The 14,053-nt window shown below is 36.0% G+C and overlaps 1 long non-coding RNA gene across 3 annotated transcripts in view; it reads right to left on the bottom strand.

The window, feature by feature from the left end:
- LOC110062730 (uncharacterized) overlaps window positions 1–14,053 on the bottom strand; it is a 35,335-nt gene that overhangs the window by 2,546 nt on the left and 18,736 nt on the right. For 2 of the 3 annotated variants that reach the window (XR_016206291.1, XR_002298148.2), the window contains one exon: window positions 8,586–8,654. This is a non-coding gene — a long non-coding RNA (uncharacterized LOC110062730). Of the gene's footprint in view, window positions 1–8,585; window positions 8,655–9,244; window positions 9,282–14,053 lie in introns of all 3 variants that reach the window. The other variant, XR_016206292.1, reaches the window with a different exon arrangement.

Genomic DNA, 14,053 nt, shown 5'->3' with positions numbered 1-14,053 from the left:
TTTTTTCAACACATTGAAAAACAAACAAAATAAAGAACAACAAAATCTTTCTGCCTTTAAAATATCAATCCCTTTACAATAAATTTATCTTTTAACTTATTTCTGAGAATTTATTACCACATCAGAATAACAACCTCCCAACATGTTTAAAGTACCCTTACTCTTCACACAAACCCAGGTTATCAGTAGGTAAAACCATGTGGTTTGTCATTAAACATATGTATATCATTCATCGTGGTGTTAAATACGATAGATGAATTTTTCACTTGTTTGTTTCACGATGGAGTCACTTTAAGATGGACACTTGGAAACTTTTTTCAAATACTATATGGACACTTAGAAATTTTTTTCAAATACTAGATGCACAATTAGAAAATTTTTTTCGAATACTAGATACACACTTAGAAAATTTATCATTTGTAGCTGCTACAAATAGCGACATGCAACAATTGACCTCATCGCCTGATGAAGACTACCAGTATAGCAGTCGAAACGTCGCGATCTACATCTTAAAGTGACCCCATCGTGAGACAAATGAGTGAAAAATTCATTTATCCTAGTATGTGATTTGCTCCTAGATCAGCCTATCTACAGACCAAAAATCTATAAACAAGGGCTACAAAGAAAAAGCTTACAAAGTCCAGTATAATGAAAGAGTGGAAGATCCTCATATAAAAATGAAAAACACGTGGTCTCTTGAGTGAAAGAGCAAACCTGGGCTAGCTTTCAATACCGCAATCAACTGAAATATTTCAAGAAATTTCAACCCTTCTAGCAGGGCATAACCAACTCTCGGCAACACTGGCTAACCTGGCTTGACTAATTTTGTCATCTATACACTTGCAAAAATTGGACTGCAAAAGGTAACCCTTAGGGTTGATTCAACCAGGGGTCATGATAAGAGGCCTCAAGAGAAATAAACTCTAGATCAATCTTAAATTTAAGTCCAAATAGTATACTTGCAAATTTAATATTTATTTTATATAAGTCCTGCAGAATCCGAAAACAGTGGGAAACATACAGTTAAAAACGTCATGTCTTGGGTTTAATATCCCAGAAAGTGAAATGTTTTGTAACGAACAAATTGACAGTTGATCGATCTCACTGAGCTTGATGATTATCGGAAGGAAATTCTTACATCACAACACGAAAAACAAATAAGCCAAAACGAAGGCACACAAATTCGGATTTAGATTACAAAAAATACCAAAAATGTAGCATAAAAACCCATTACATAACCAAAATAACAGAATTTTCCACAGTGAAATAGGCAAACACAAATTAAAGTAACTTTTTAAACAAAATTCTAACCAAAAGAAGTTTATCGTAATGGTTAATTCAACTTGGCTTTATTTTACAGAGGGAAAAAAAAATTGAAATTGTGCATTCATGGTGCTTACTTTCGTTTATTTCAATCCAAGTTGATGATACGTTAGAAGAAAAAAACATCTAGAAAAATTCCAGGTTTTATTTAACCAAACATAATATTAATTTACAAACTAAACCTTATCATGGCAAAAATATAATCATTCTCATCATTCGAAAATACTCATGCCCACACCTTCCATGATATAAAAACAGAAGATCCATGACACAAAATGTATCAAGTACATTGAAGTTAAAAACCCATTCTTTCAAGAATTAGCTGGCAACTTGAATCTCACTTAGAAGTTAGTTTCAAAACAATTGTAGGACAGTTAACCTTTAACTCTAATCACTCCTTTCAAGAGAAAACCTGCAATGTCTATATAAAAGAAACATTTCAATGATACGAAATTTTAAACTATTCAAATAATGAAAACAAAACGCAGCAGCTATATATTCTGTTTTTAGTCCCAACTCTGTCCCAACTCTGCCACAACTATTATTGAAAAACTAAACTGACACAACCAATTGAATACTACCGTGATAGCCAGAAAACCATGAACACCTAAGTATGTCGGAATGTTTATTGTGTTATAACCAATCATGAGCGAATAACTTCAACCACAGAAACCACAGAAAATTGATGCATTCCATCAGTCGTGGAACTATCAACTAGTTTTTATATGGTTACTCAAACAAAGCGACAGTAAATTTCACAAAGCAAAGTACAGAGCTCGGCAAAAAGTACTAAACTAGTAATCACGAAGTGTGTAAGATAAGAAATAAACACAAAAGTTGTGAGGACAAAAACGTAAACTTAACCTTGAAGTGAAATAATATGCCAGAGTCGACCACGATGGCAATACAAAATCCCAGTTGAGAAATACAGGTTAAAATTCTTCAGTATTTTGGACCAAAACACAAAGAAGGACCCAAAAGGACAACGAAAGAACCTACACAGCTTACTTTTAAAGACGAAAGGTGCAAGCATTCTACTTTTGCAAAAACACAAAGCTTAGAGATTAGGTAAGATCGTTCATCAACAAAATGAGGCAAATCTAAACTGTACAACATCTAATGGAAAAGTTTAAGACAGGCAGTAACTCGGACAAGTTAATAAATGTTCGTCAGTGCTAAGAAAATCCGTTTCTTGGTTGATTTCAGCTTCATTTCTCGGTGTTTAGGTTATTAACTTGTGCTGGGTTGGAGAGTTTCTTTGCAGCGAAGATAGACATATAAACAAGAAAGCCGAAACAAAACTGCAAGGATTTTTTCCTTTGCTTCGTTATCAAGTTCTTCAATTCAGCTGTGAATAAAGACTGCTTTTCACAGGTCTTATATATCACTTGGAGAGAGTGAATTTTCACTCTGGAATTAACATGTCAAATTTTTATCCAATAAAGCTGAAGTAGCCTGACACCTCCATTTGTCACGTAAAATACTGAAATGTGACAGAAATTGCCACTTGTATATCACTCACAAGTAATCAAATGATTTTTTCTTGTGCAATTTGGAATAAATAAACACTCATAAAGTTTTCAAGGACGACAAAATGCACTCGCCGTGAGGGCTTGTGCAATTTTTTGTAGTCTTTGAAAAATTTACCTGTGCTTATTTATTCCAAATTGCACAAGAAATATCATTTGATTACCTATACAAATAAATTTGCACTTGATTAACATACTACAGAAATATAATGAAAGACTTCCATTTCCATCCAGATTACTTACCGCTTTTCGTTGCTATCAAAACAATGAAATGAAATAATGAAAGCACTGATTTGGATTGTTTGGGCTTGAGTAATTCAACAGCTGCCAGTCGCATTGGCCCAGCACATTGCATTGGTTTGTGACAAAAGTTTTTTTCACGTTAAAAATATCCCAAATCCTCTTTGCCAAGTTTAAATGCGAAACTATTCATATGGAAATGAGTTCTGCCTACAGGTTCATTTTCATGCAAATCAAACCTATTTTAACAAGACCTTTCAGATCTTAAAACCGCGCTTTAAAAATTTAACTGTTTTCTCAGCACTACAGTCACAACGCAATGCACGATTCAAAGCAGTCCTTAATGATTCATTGATTACTGTAGAAACCACATCACTTGATCAACAAACTGTATTATTGCATCATCGCTCTTAGCCTTTGTGAAATCTAAAATCACCTGATCAAACTGTAGCACAACTGACAACAACCACTACTACACATGAACTGTTTAAGCCTCTTATTGCACCATTACTTGTAGCCGTTGTGAAATCTCCGATGACATACTGGTCTTAATCTGGAGCTTTCTTCGGAATATGTATGAGCATGAATGATGCAAACGATGCGATAATAACACTATTAACAACAACGTTCTTTCTTAAAAGTCACGATTAAATTTAAGTTTAATTAGTTTTTTCCTCGAGTAGTGACACGAGTCACATAATTCAAGAATTACGTTATCCACGGTTATCTTTAGTACGGTGGTTATTTCCCTGCCAATGACATAATCTTTTCATGTTCTGACAGAGCCTTTGCTTGGCTTCCAAATATTTAATTTTGCTTCCGATCTCTGAACTCGCTTCAATAAAACAGCAAGACAATTCACTTCTCTTGTCTAAATATACGAAAAATACTTGGAAAATTACAGTTAGATGAATGACTGTCGCTCCTGGCAAAATAAAAGTTCAAAACAAGCATGATCTTATTCAACGCATTGCTTTTTATGTATTCAATACTCATTTGGAATCAAGCGCTTCAATAACACAAAACCCTAAAGAGTAAAACATTCATAAAATTTACAGTGCAGGAACCTTTGAACAGCTTTAGGCGAATAAACATCATAAGTTGCGTGATTCGAAGACCCACTGAGGATTTGGCCAAGAGAAAGTTTGGGTCTGGTCACCGACAAAACTAAAAACAAAAATAAATCCCGTGCAAACCAAGAACTGCGCTTGGCCCATGGCTGTGCGGTTAATAAGAGGTTTTGCAATGGCTGCAAGGTAACTTTGTAAAAGCCGTTTTTCACCTATGTACTACTGGTCAAGTTTCTCCAGGGCAGTTTGATACTGTCTGGATGTGAAGCCTAACTGCTCAACAACTCCTAATGATTTGCCAGATACAGAAATTTTTTGAGAACATCATCTTGGTTTTTAACAACATTTTTTGGTTTATTCCATAAATACTTCGAATTGTGCTATGGTGATAAAAGTCTGTCTCTGCTAAAAACGGTTAAAGTGAGGTTTGACTTCTTTGAATGATCTATCAAAATCTTTCAAGTCCAATTTGTCTTTATATTCTTTATCTTCTTAACTTTCTTTCCCGTCTGATTCAGAGTTTTAACTGCTGGATTTAAAAGACGATTCCTTCTTATCAGAGGATTCCAAATTTTGACTGTCCTTATTGCCAACCTCAGTAACAACAGAAAATTTGATGGTGGTTCATCTGCAAGGCTTCCTAAACACTCCTCAACAGAATCGACGATATCCTCCACTTTGCTCTATAAATTGTCTTAAAATTCCTCTGATTCTGCTTGCCACATTATCGCTTTGTAGAGCAACTGAATCTTGCAATGTTTAATTTGCATCATACAGTGCTTAGAAAACTTTGTCCTTTACATAATTATTGTAACTTTCTTGCTAAAAATATCTTAATCTTTCTTAAATATCTTATCACAGCTCCTTTGAATGTTTACCCTCCTTTGAAGAAGATAATTGATTCGCCGTGAGCTCAATGATTCAATTTCATCTCTAGGGCCATTTTGGATCTGTCGACAACTCAGTCTTTCGCTGCCATTCAAGAATCAACTGTTGTTCAACCGATAGGAAGAACCAATTTGTGTTTTGACAAGACAAATTTTACAAACTAATTCGAATGAAACAAAAACATAGCGGCTAAACTTACTGTTTTTAGTCCAAATCCCGCCAGACCTGATTGAAAAACTTAAAATTGACACAAGCAACTGAATATTAATCAATGGAGGACAAAATTTAAGCATGCATTCAAATGGTATAGTTCACATTCGGCACTCTTTTGTTTCGCCACAGGTTAGTTAGCAAGCATTTGCAGCAACAAGAAACCTAATGGAAAATATTCAAATATTATTCTGATCCTAATATTTAAAAAACAACCCTGTACTTCCACCAAACAGTAAGAATTATCACAAAAGGCTATTATAATTATTGTATCTGCCAAATCAAAGTAAAACAATTTTATTTCCCACAAAAATATAATTTCTGAAAATCTTTCAGTCCATAAACTTTACAAAAATGGGAAGAGAGTCGATGAAAAACTACAATTAAAGGTCAAATGGACCAAAATTCAGAAATCTCTTCTTCAGCCATTTTATAACGATGAAATCTAAAAAAAATGTTAAGGGAAACATGCAGAAATTTTTCTCTCTGAGCCGCGAAAAGCAGTAAAAAAGTTAAAAGTACGAAGACAGCCGATGGCTTCACGGAAATGTTTCCAAAAAGACTGCGCACTTTAATGGAAGGAATGGAACTGAGACTCTGCTTTGTGAGGTCATTGTTGTCTTGAACATTGCACATTTCCACGCCAGTGAGTCTTTTGTGGGGAAGGTTTTGGATCTAATTACAAACCTTACTTTACTTGGGAAATGGCCGAGGAGTTCGCCCGCTGTTCGGCGGACAATATTCACTAGTTTTTCGTTGTTTTTTGTCTAATTGCCTGCTTGCAACGTTCCATAATGAAGTTAAAAATCATTGGTACAAGTTGATGAAGCTTGAATGAGGGTCCCAACAAACTCCTTACTACAAGATTTTGTTTGAAGCTGTCTTCGGTAAAGTATTTTACACAAACGCATGAATGCTTCAAGGGCATGAAGCATTCTCTTTTCATTTTTATAAGCCATTCTCTTTTAAGTTTTGGGTCTTGGGGGAACTTTTAAGTGCTAACTTTTGATTTTGAGTGGTTTTCCTCTGAAGTTCACCATGAACTTGAATCCAAAACAGTTTCAAACGAATTGGACAAAGCACTGCGGAGATATTGGAATGTTAAAAACACTGTTTTTTATCCTTCATAATCGTAGAGCGGTCGAGAAAATTGTCGGAGAAAATTGTCGGATCCGACAATTTTCCCGACCGCTCTAAGATTATGAAGGATAAAAAACAGTGATTTTAACATTCCAATATCTCCGCAATGTTTCGTCCAATTCGTTTGAAACTTCAGAATATGTTTATTTTAAACTTAATGAACACATTGCACTCGCATGAAAAAAAGGTCTAAATTTTGGTTCATTTGACCGTTAAAGACCAACATTCAAAGTTCTAGAATTTGAAAATTTGTAAACCAGATATCGCGTTTATCTCCTGTAAAGAGGGAAGTGAACCTGAACAGAAAGTAAGTGGTTTAACAACTCTGGTCTTTAAAGTTGGTATGTTGCCCTAAGCTTTGATCTATCTATCTTCACCTCAATTGCTGTAGATATTCTACAAGGGTGAAAGCAGCTACAGGCAATGGCTGGAGCACTATTTGTTCTAAGTACATACTACAGCTTTCTACAGTAAGTTGCCGCAATAAAAAAATTCCATGCTATAGACAATGCATCCAGCAGAATCTCAATAAACTTTGTTGTTGATAAATCAATGCTTTTCTGAATTAAATGAATTCGCGATATCCGTTGAAAAAACTTGTCATCTTCATATGAACCCCGCTGAGGTTGTTATTTTTTGATAGTTTCACCATGTGGCATTCTTATATTCATCAAACAAGTTCACAGACTGTTCACTAACTAATAATAATAATAAATCCTTATTTGTACTCATTCTTGCTAAAGAAAAAATTGCAATTTAAATAAAAATATTAAAAGTAATAATTTGAGTACTAGCTGCCTGGAATAACCATAGGGGCTAGCAGAGCCAGGCAGCCAGTTAACATCAGCATTAAATAGAAATAATACAGGTCAGCAAGAAAACTTGAGCACAAATGAACACACAAGAAGAAAAAAAAAGATGAGGAAAAACGCTATTTCTATGCTATGAAGGAAGCTAAAATAACTTCAATTTGTCAATCTAACTTAAGGCAATCTATGCAATATTCCTCAGGCTTTAATTTTCATGTGATTTAAGATTTGAGATTTGACATAAAGAGCGATATCCACTAGTACCAGAGGTAGTCTTACAAACAGAGGCTCAAAATACAAGCTCTTTGCATGTGTATGCAGAAAGGTTTCTAAAACACTCGTTAAAATTAAACACACAGCTTAAAGGTAAAATGTTAGGGACACTAATAAATTATTTGAAGCTGTTCGTTTGTGAAAATGAAACCTGATATAAAGAAAATTGAGGTACTTCTCTCAATGTGCACAGCACAAATTTGCACCAATGAAAGAAATTAGTTTCCATTAATAATTCAAATGAAACTGCTTTTCATTCCGCTTTACAGAGAAATCCATTCCAACTTAAGCAAATTCAAATTAAAAATTCTGGAGAAAATGCAAAGTCTCCTTTAAACATGTAAAGACTTCAGGGAGAAAGGGTAGGAATACTCCAATGACAAAACATAAATCAACCTATGAAGACATGATTGATCATTGCAGTTATACACACAACTTAAGCAGTTGTGAAATAAAACCCCGAAAAAAAATCAGGCCTGAATGGGATTCAAACCCATGACTTCTGCAATACCGGTGCAGTGCTCTACCAACTGAGCTATAAAGCCAACTGGGAGCTGGTCACATTTTGAGTACTCACAATGTGACCAGCTCCCAGTTGGCTTGATAGCTCAGTTGGTAGAACAATGCACTGGTATCGCAGAGCTCATGGGTTTGAATCCCCTTCAGGCCTGATTTTTTTTCTTCAGCTGCTTCAGTTGTGTGTATAACTGCAATGATCAATCATGTCTTCATATCTTTCTTTGGAGTTCAAATAAATAATATTTCATAATTATTCACTTGCATAAATCAACCTCTTATGAATAACAGTTTTAGAAAAAGCAGACAATTTCTGGAGTCTCTCCAAAACATATGTGTTGCCAAAAAACACTGCATGACAGAGGGAAGTAAATCTTCTACCCTGATCACTTCACCCCATTCCCAGTCCAGGATTAAGACACCGTGTAGCCTCTTGTGTAAAAATATTTAACAACTCAACAACTGTACCATGCTCTGCCCACCCTCCTCCCTGACCAAACACATTTGCTCCACAAACTGACAAGTTACCTACAAGAAGTTTGACTGAGAAAAAACTTGAAAAAAGTAATAAAAGTAGTGATACTTACAGTCATCCCTCATTCCGCTTGATTTGGATTCTCTCCTGATGTTTGTTTGAGTTGTTACAATTTCTAACCCTGAAATTTAGACCAAAAATAAACTTTGTTTAAAAGCATGCTGCTAAAATGTATACTACATGAATACTTAATACGACTTTTAATAAGAGATAGGTCATGCAATGCAGGGTGATTCTTGATGACATTCTTTGAAATCTGTGCTACAAACAAGGAGGATTTTCAGATCATACAAAATCTATACAACATTGTATTGTGCCCCAGGGGGGGATTCAATGAAGCATGTATGCAAATCTGTCTGATCTTGAAAAATGCACGTGGTTTTGCATTTTGCAACCCTAGCTCCACATCAGGGGTAGGTGGGGCAGGGGGGGCTAGCAGTGACATCTGGAACTGAGTTTCTATGATCGCCCCAGGAAAGAACTTTGGCCAAGTGAAACTAAGTACTGGTTTAGTGGAAATCAAACACGGCAGAATTCCATAAGTGGAAGGAGTTTGTAAACGTTTTGACCCAGGGGAACTTCCATATGCAAAGGTTAGGGGTGCTTGCCAGAACATTTCAATTAAAGCCATAAAGGAGACTGATCTAGGTGTGGCTTGAGCTTTATTTGACCTCTAAAAGATACGACTCAAAAAGGAATAGACTTGATTACCAGTAAACCAGACTCTACAGAACAGCAGAAATTGAGCCTAAAAGCAGAAATAAGAGCATTTTTTAATTTTTTTTCTTCAAGTGCACCTTAAAAGATTCTTTGACAGCTAAAAATAGTGACATAGACCAGAATCCTTGATTTATACCCGTAAGCCAGATGACGAGCATTCCCAACCTTTCATATGGGAGTACCCCCCTAGGAGTTTTGAATATTTTACGTCCAAACAGCTATGGAAAAAATCCAGTTAACATCTAAATTTTGGAAATTTTAAGACATTCCATTTTGAGAATATTCCAATGTAAACCTGCGAGAGGGAACTCCACTATGAATTACAGCCAATTTCATTGCAGTGTACAAACCCAGGCTTTTGAAACATGATTCGCTCGTACATGATTCGCCTGTCATGATTCGACCATAATCCCGTGATTCTGACAAGAAGCACCTGCTCGTATGTGGAAAAAGGAGGATGGTTGCGAGAACGTGGAAACGGACAGCGAAACTCTTCCATAATGTTATAAGCAGGAGGCAGAGCCTGCTTTATGTAAAAATAAAGGATGACAAAGTAGAAGAGGTCCCTATGAGTAGGGGTTGACACATTATGCTCATAAAATCGAGCATTATGCTTTTTGGCACTGCCCCCAAAACGGACTATTATGCTCCAAATTATGCTCGATTGTAACTATTGTAATCGTAATTATGCCGCAAAATTTTTTTCCCGGACCCCGGTGAGTTATAATTATGCCGTAAAAAATTTTTTCCCGGACCCCGGTGAGTCATAATTGTGCCGTAAAAATTTTTTCCGGGACCCCCGTGAAGTGCGATAATAGTAATGGAAACCATGTAGAACATTAAAATAGCTTGAAATTTTGTAGTTTTAACTTAATAAATGGACAATAGTAGCTCTAAAAAAGGAAATAACTGTTATGTTGCAAAACGGCACTATTATGCCGCCAAAAAAGCACTATTATGCCGGCAAAATGCACTATTATGCCGGCATTATGCTCGATGCTCCACATTTAGTATTATGCTCGAAATTATGCCGGCATAATGTGTCAACCCCTACCTATGAGCTGTTTTCTACCAGAAGAACCTTGAGCGCTTGGAAAGGGGCAATTCAAGGTTCAGAGGCAGAACTGGTATTTCTTGCTGTTGCTGATGTCATACAGTAGCTGACAAAATATATTTTGTGAACAAATAACAGAAAAGTACGGCCATAACAAAGTTAGCCTGCGACTGACACAAAAAAAATAGCAAAATAGCAACATTAGAGAAATACAAGCTCCTAGTATTTTTTCGATGGCAAATTAGATTTTCCTTCAATGTATATTCTTTTGGATTTTTTCGGAATCATCAATATTAGTTATTGCGAAGCATAGATTAAATTTGCGTCACTCCGGCGGCGTGACAATCACACGTCAGTTTCATTTTGTCATTGCATTTTTCTGTGCTCATTGTGCTTCAACTTTAACTCGCCAAAATACAACAAAAAATGACACTACAATGTCCACAAAGCATTGCACAATTGGGTATTTTACCCCATACCTGAATTGTTCAATTTTCTCTTCTTTCAAGTTTCAGCACAAACAAGTAGAGAACACGTTACTCCTTCCTGTCAAGAAATGTAATTTTGCACTCATCAACGATTGATGAGAGCCTGAAAATAAATTATTGCAAGCGACAATTTCTGTCATCTCACGTGTGTTAGTGTTTTGTCTCTTGTGATGAATTCAGTGAAAATACTGCTGAATCTTATCGCTATTTTAAAATTGTCTTTGAGGTTTACCTGTTGAGTGCGAGACGTGATGCATGAGTTAAACCGTGGATCTATTTTGCTGCTAAAAGCTGAAAGTCGTGACTTATCTTAAATGAATGCTACTAAGGTTTTAACCTTAAATTTTGTCGAAAATAGTCTTTTTACTTGATATCTTATCATTTACGAAATTAGCAGAGCTGCGGTAGCCTCACGGTCGAATCATGATGGGCGAACCATGCACTGAAATTGGCTGTCATGTTGAATTCAGTGATCGAGCCAGATTGCAATCATCACATCAATGGGATAAACTCGACTGAATTGAGAATTCACCACAATCTCTTTGGTCTATTGAAAGTTAATAAGTTGAAAATTAACAACAAAATTTGTTTTGATTTCTTCATAAACATCCTCAGGACTTAAAGTTGTTGTGATGGAGAATGTACGGGAAGTTTGACTCTACTACCAGGGGCACCCAACGGATCGTTTCGGTAAATTATCTGTTCGGAAGGCCTTTAATCCCCTCTGATTTTCTTGAGAGAATTGGCACCTCGAACTTTCGTGATATGAGAAATTTAATGTCTGTTGTTTTCGGACTGTTGAAAATGTCGTTTTGGGTACCGAAAAAAGGTCAGCTATAATTTTCGGAAAGGCGATAAGACCTAACGTTTTCGGGAAATGGACAAAAAAGCCCGAATAAATTCGAGAACACTCAAGTTCCCCTAGAATATCCGAACAGATAAAATTTTTTTAGTGCAACCTAAAATTAACGTACAGAGCCTTAAAAGTACTCCAGATAGCCTAAAACAGCGTCCAACAGTATTCGAGAGAAAACGGTCGTTGGGTGCCTCTGTACTACATCATTTTGTTACCCTTTCTATAGTCCCTGGCACTGATTTTTTATGCTGCCTTTGAATGAATCAGTTTTCAAACAGTACATGCTCCTCCTAAGAATTGTCATTTGAGACAAGCACTATTTAAGACTTCATTCATCTGACTTTATTTTAGCCTTCGATCCTTATCGTCTTATTTAACTATTGTTCATTACAGGAACTTGCCACTGATAATAAACAAGAGGCCAAATTCGGTAATGTTGAAACCCTAATACTCTTCTCTTTGAGGAATAAAACAAACATCCTTTGCGCTTGAGACAAATTCTTGTTATTCTCCAGAGCTTTGGAGCCAAATATCCAAATTGGCCTAATTAGTTGTCTGGATGAATGACCATTTGGCCTGTGTACTTCATTACAAGCATACACAAACAGGTGGATCATTTGCATTCCATTGGTCTATTTCATACAGTCAAATCTGAGTTAAGCAGACCCCATATTAAGTGGACACCCTCTATTAAGCGGACAGCAGTGCAAGCCCATTTTTCTTTTCCCAAATTCACTATAAAAAATACCTGTATTCAACGGACACCTCTATTAAGCAGACGCACAAACCTTAAACTTGACTTTGATGGTCACTTCTATTGTTAGAAACCTGTATCAAACGGACACTGCAAAAAGAATGCCTTTTTGTTTTTACAGAACTTTTGTTCTTGTTTGATTGTGTAAACCTTCACGTGATTCGAGCAGTATAGATACTGTTACTGTATACTTAAATCACTTTACCTCATATACTTGTCATTGTTTATGGAAATGCCGTATTTCAGAGTTCTCGACCGTTAACGAGAATGTTATTTGATCCTTCCAAGGTCTTTTAATACTGAGGAATATTAGTATGACCCTTTAAAGACAAATTCTGAGGGAACCTATATTAAATGGACACCCTGTATTAGGGGGATACTAGCATGGGTCCCGAGGGTGTCCGCCTAATACAGGTTTGACTGTATCTCCCTTTGTATAACAGCCCTATTTTGATATCAGAAGTATGACAGAGTTTTCTCCCACCACACAAATTAAACTGATGCTTATCACCAGTACAAATTATGCCAAAGCATGTGAGCAGAAGGTGCTTTCTTTATTTTCATGGGCTAAGAAACTGTATTATCGAAACTTGCACATCTGGTAGCTACGCTGTATTTACAGTGTTGTTGACTGATCTGTAACTGCATTCAAGTAAAGGGCCCTACAAAGTCTTCAAACTCAACTTTTTAAAGGAAAATCACTAAGTACATGCCTTGTTTCATAATTAAATTAGGACAGACAACCCTTTCGAGAGAAATGCCTATTTAATGTAAGCTAAAGTTCTAATGTACAACTCGGAACAGCTGGGAAATATTTCAAAGACATTCAGAGGCTTCGCAATATATCAAGGCAGTCATGGAACAATTTTACATCACTATTTTCCATAGAAATAAGAGAAGAGCAATTGTAAAGGAAATCTTCTCTTGTGTCAGTGTGAAGATGGGACATAATGAACCTTAAAATTACCATGTGCAGCAAAATAAAAGCTTCAGCTTATTTATCCTCCTGAGACAGGAATAACTCTACAGGCAACAAAGAAGTGAAATCTACAATGCTCAGCAGGAAAATATCCGCCTGAAACTTGTCACTAATGTGGTGCAAAGTTGGCCCTTCATTCCCTTAGTCCTGATTGTCTCAGATCTGTTGCTAAAAATAGCTAACAGCAAAAAAACAATTATTGAATTGAAGGCAAATTCTGAACAAAAATGGTGGCAAAACATGTTGCGGTTTCCTCGAGTTATATTCATGTTATGTACATGCTTGTTACAGTTCTCACATGATTGACAGATTGCTTCACTGGGGCAATAATCTAAAGCAGAAGTGACATGTTTAAAGGTAGCTGCCAGCTCCCCCTGCTCCACATCTATGTTCTAAAATATTTGTTGCATTCTTCAATTACTATTTTTGGAATACATGTAAGCTTATTAATTTTAACATGGGTAACAACCTAAATATTAATGTGTTTGGAACCATACCATGTAGTGATGAAGGTTGTCCTGTAAATTCTGGGTTCATTTCCAATTTCCTTCAAAATTAACATTCAGTGTTCTCGTAGCAATTTTCATGTCCTGAGCTGTTCCCGGCTATTTCATTACATTCCCAACCAAAAATATCCTGTTTTCCCAATACAACGGTTAATTGCACAAA

Source organism: Orbicella faveolata, unplaced genomic scaffold (genome assembly GCF_042242905.1).
Source record: "Orbicella faveolata isolate gen_17 unplaced genomic scaffold, um_ofav_v1 contig_14, whole genome shotgun sequence".
Lineage (NCBI taxonomy): Eukaryota > Metazoa > Cnidaria > Anthozoa > Scleractinia > Merulinidae > Orbicella > Orbicella faveolata.
The sequence above is the reverse complement of the archived record's forward strand: the minus strand, read 5'-3'. Positions and strand labels throughout refer to the sequence as shown.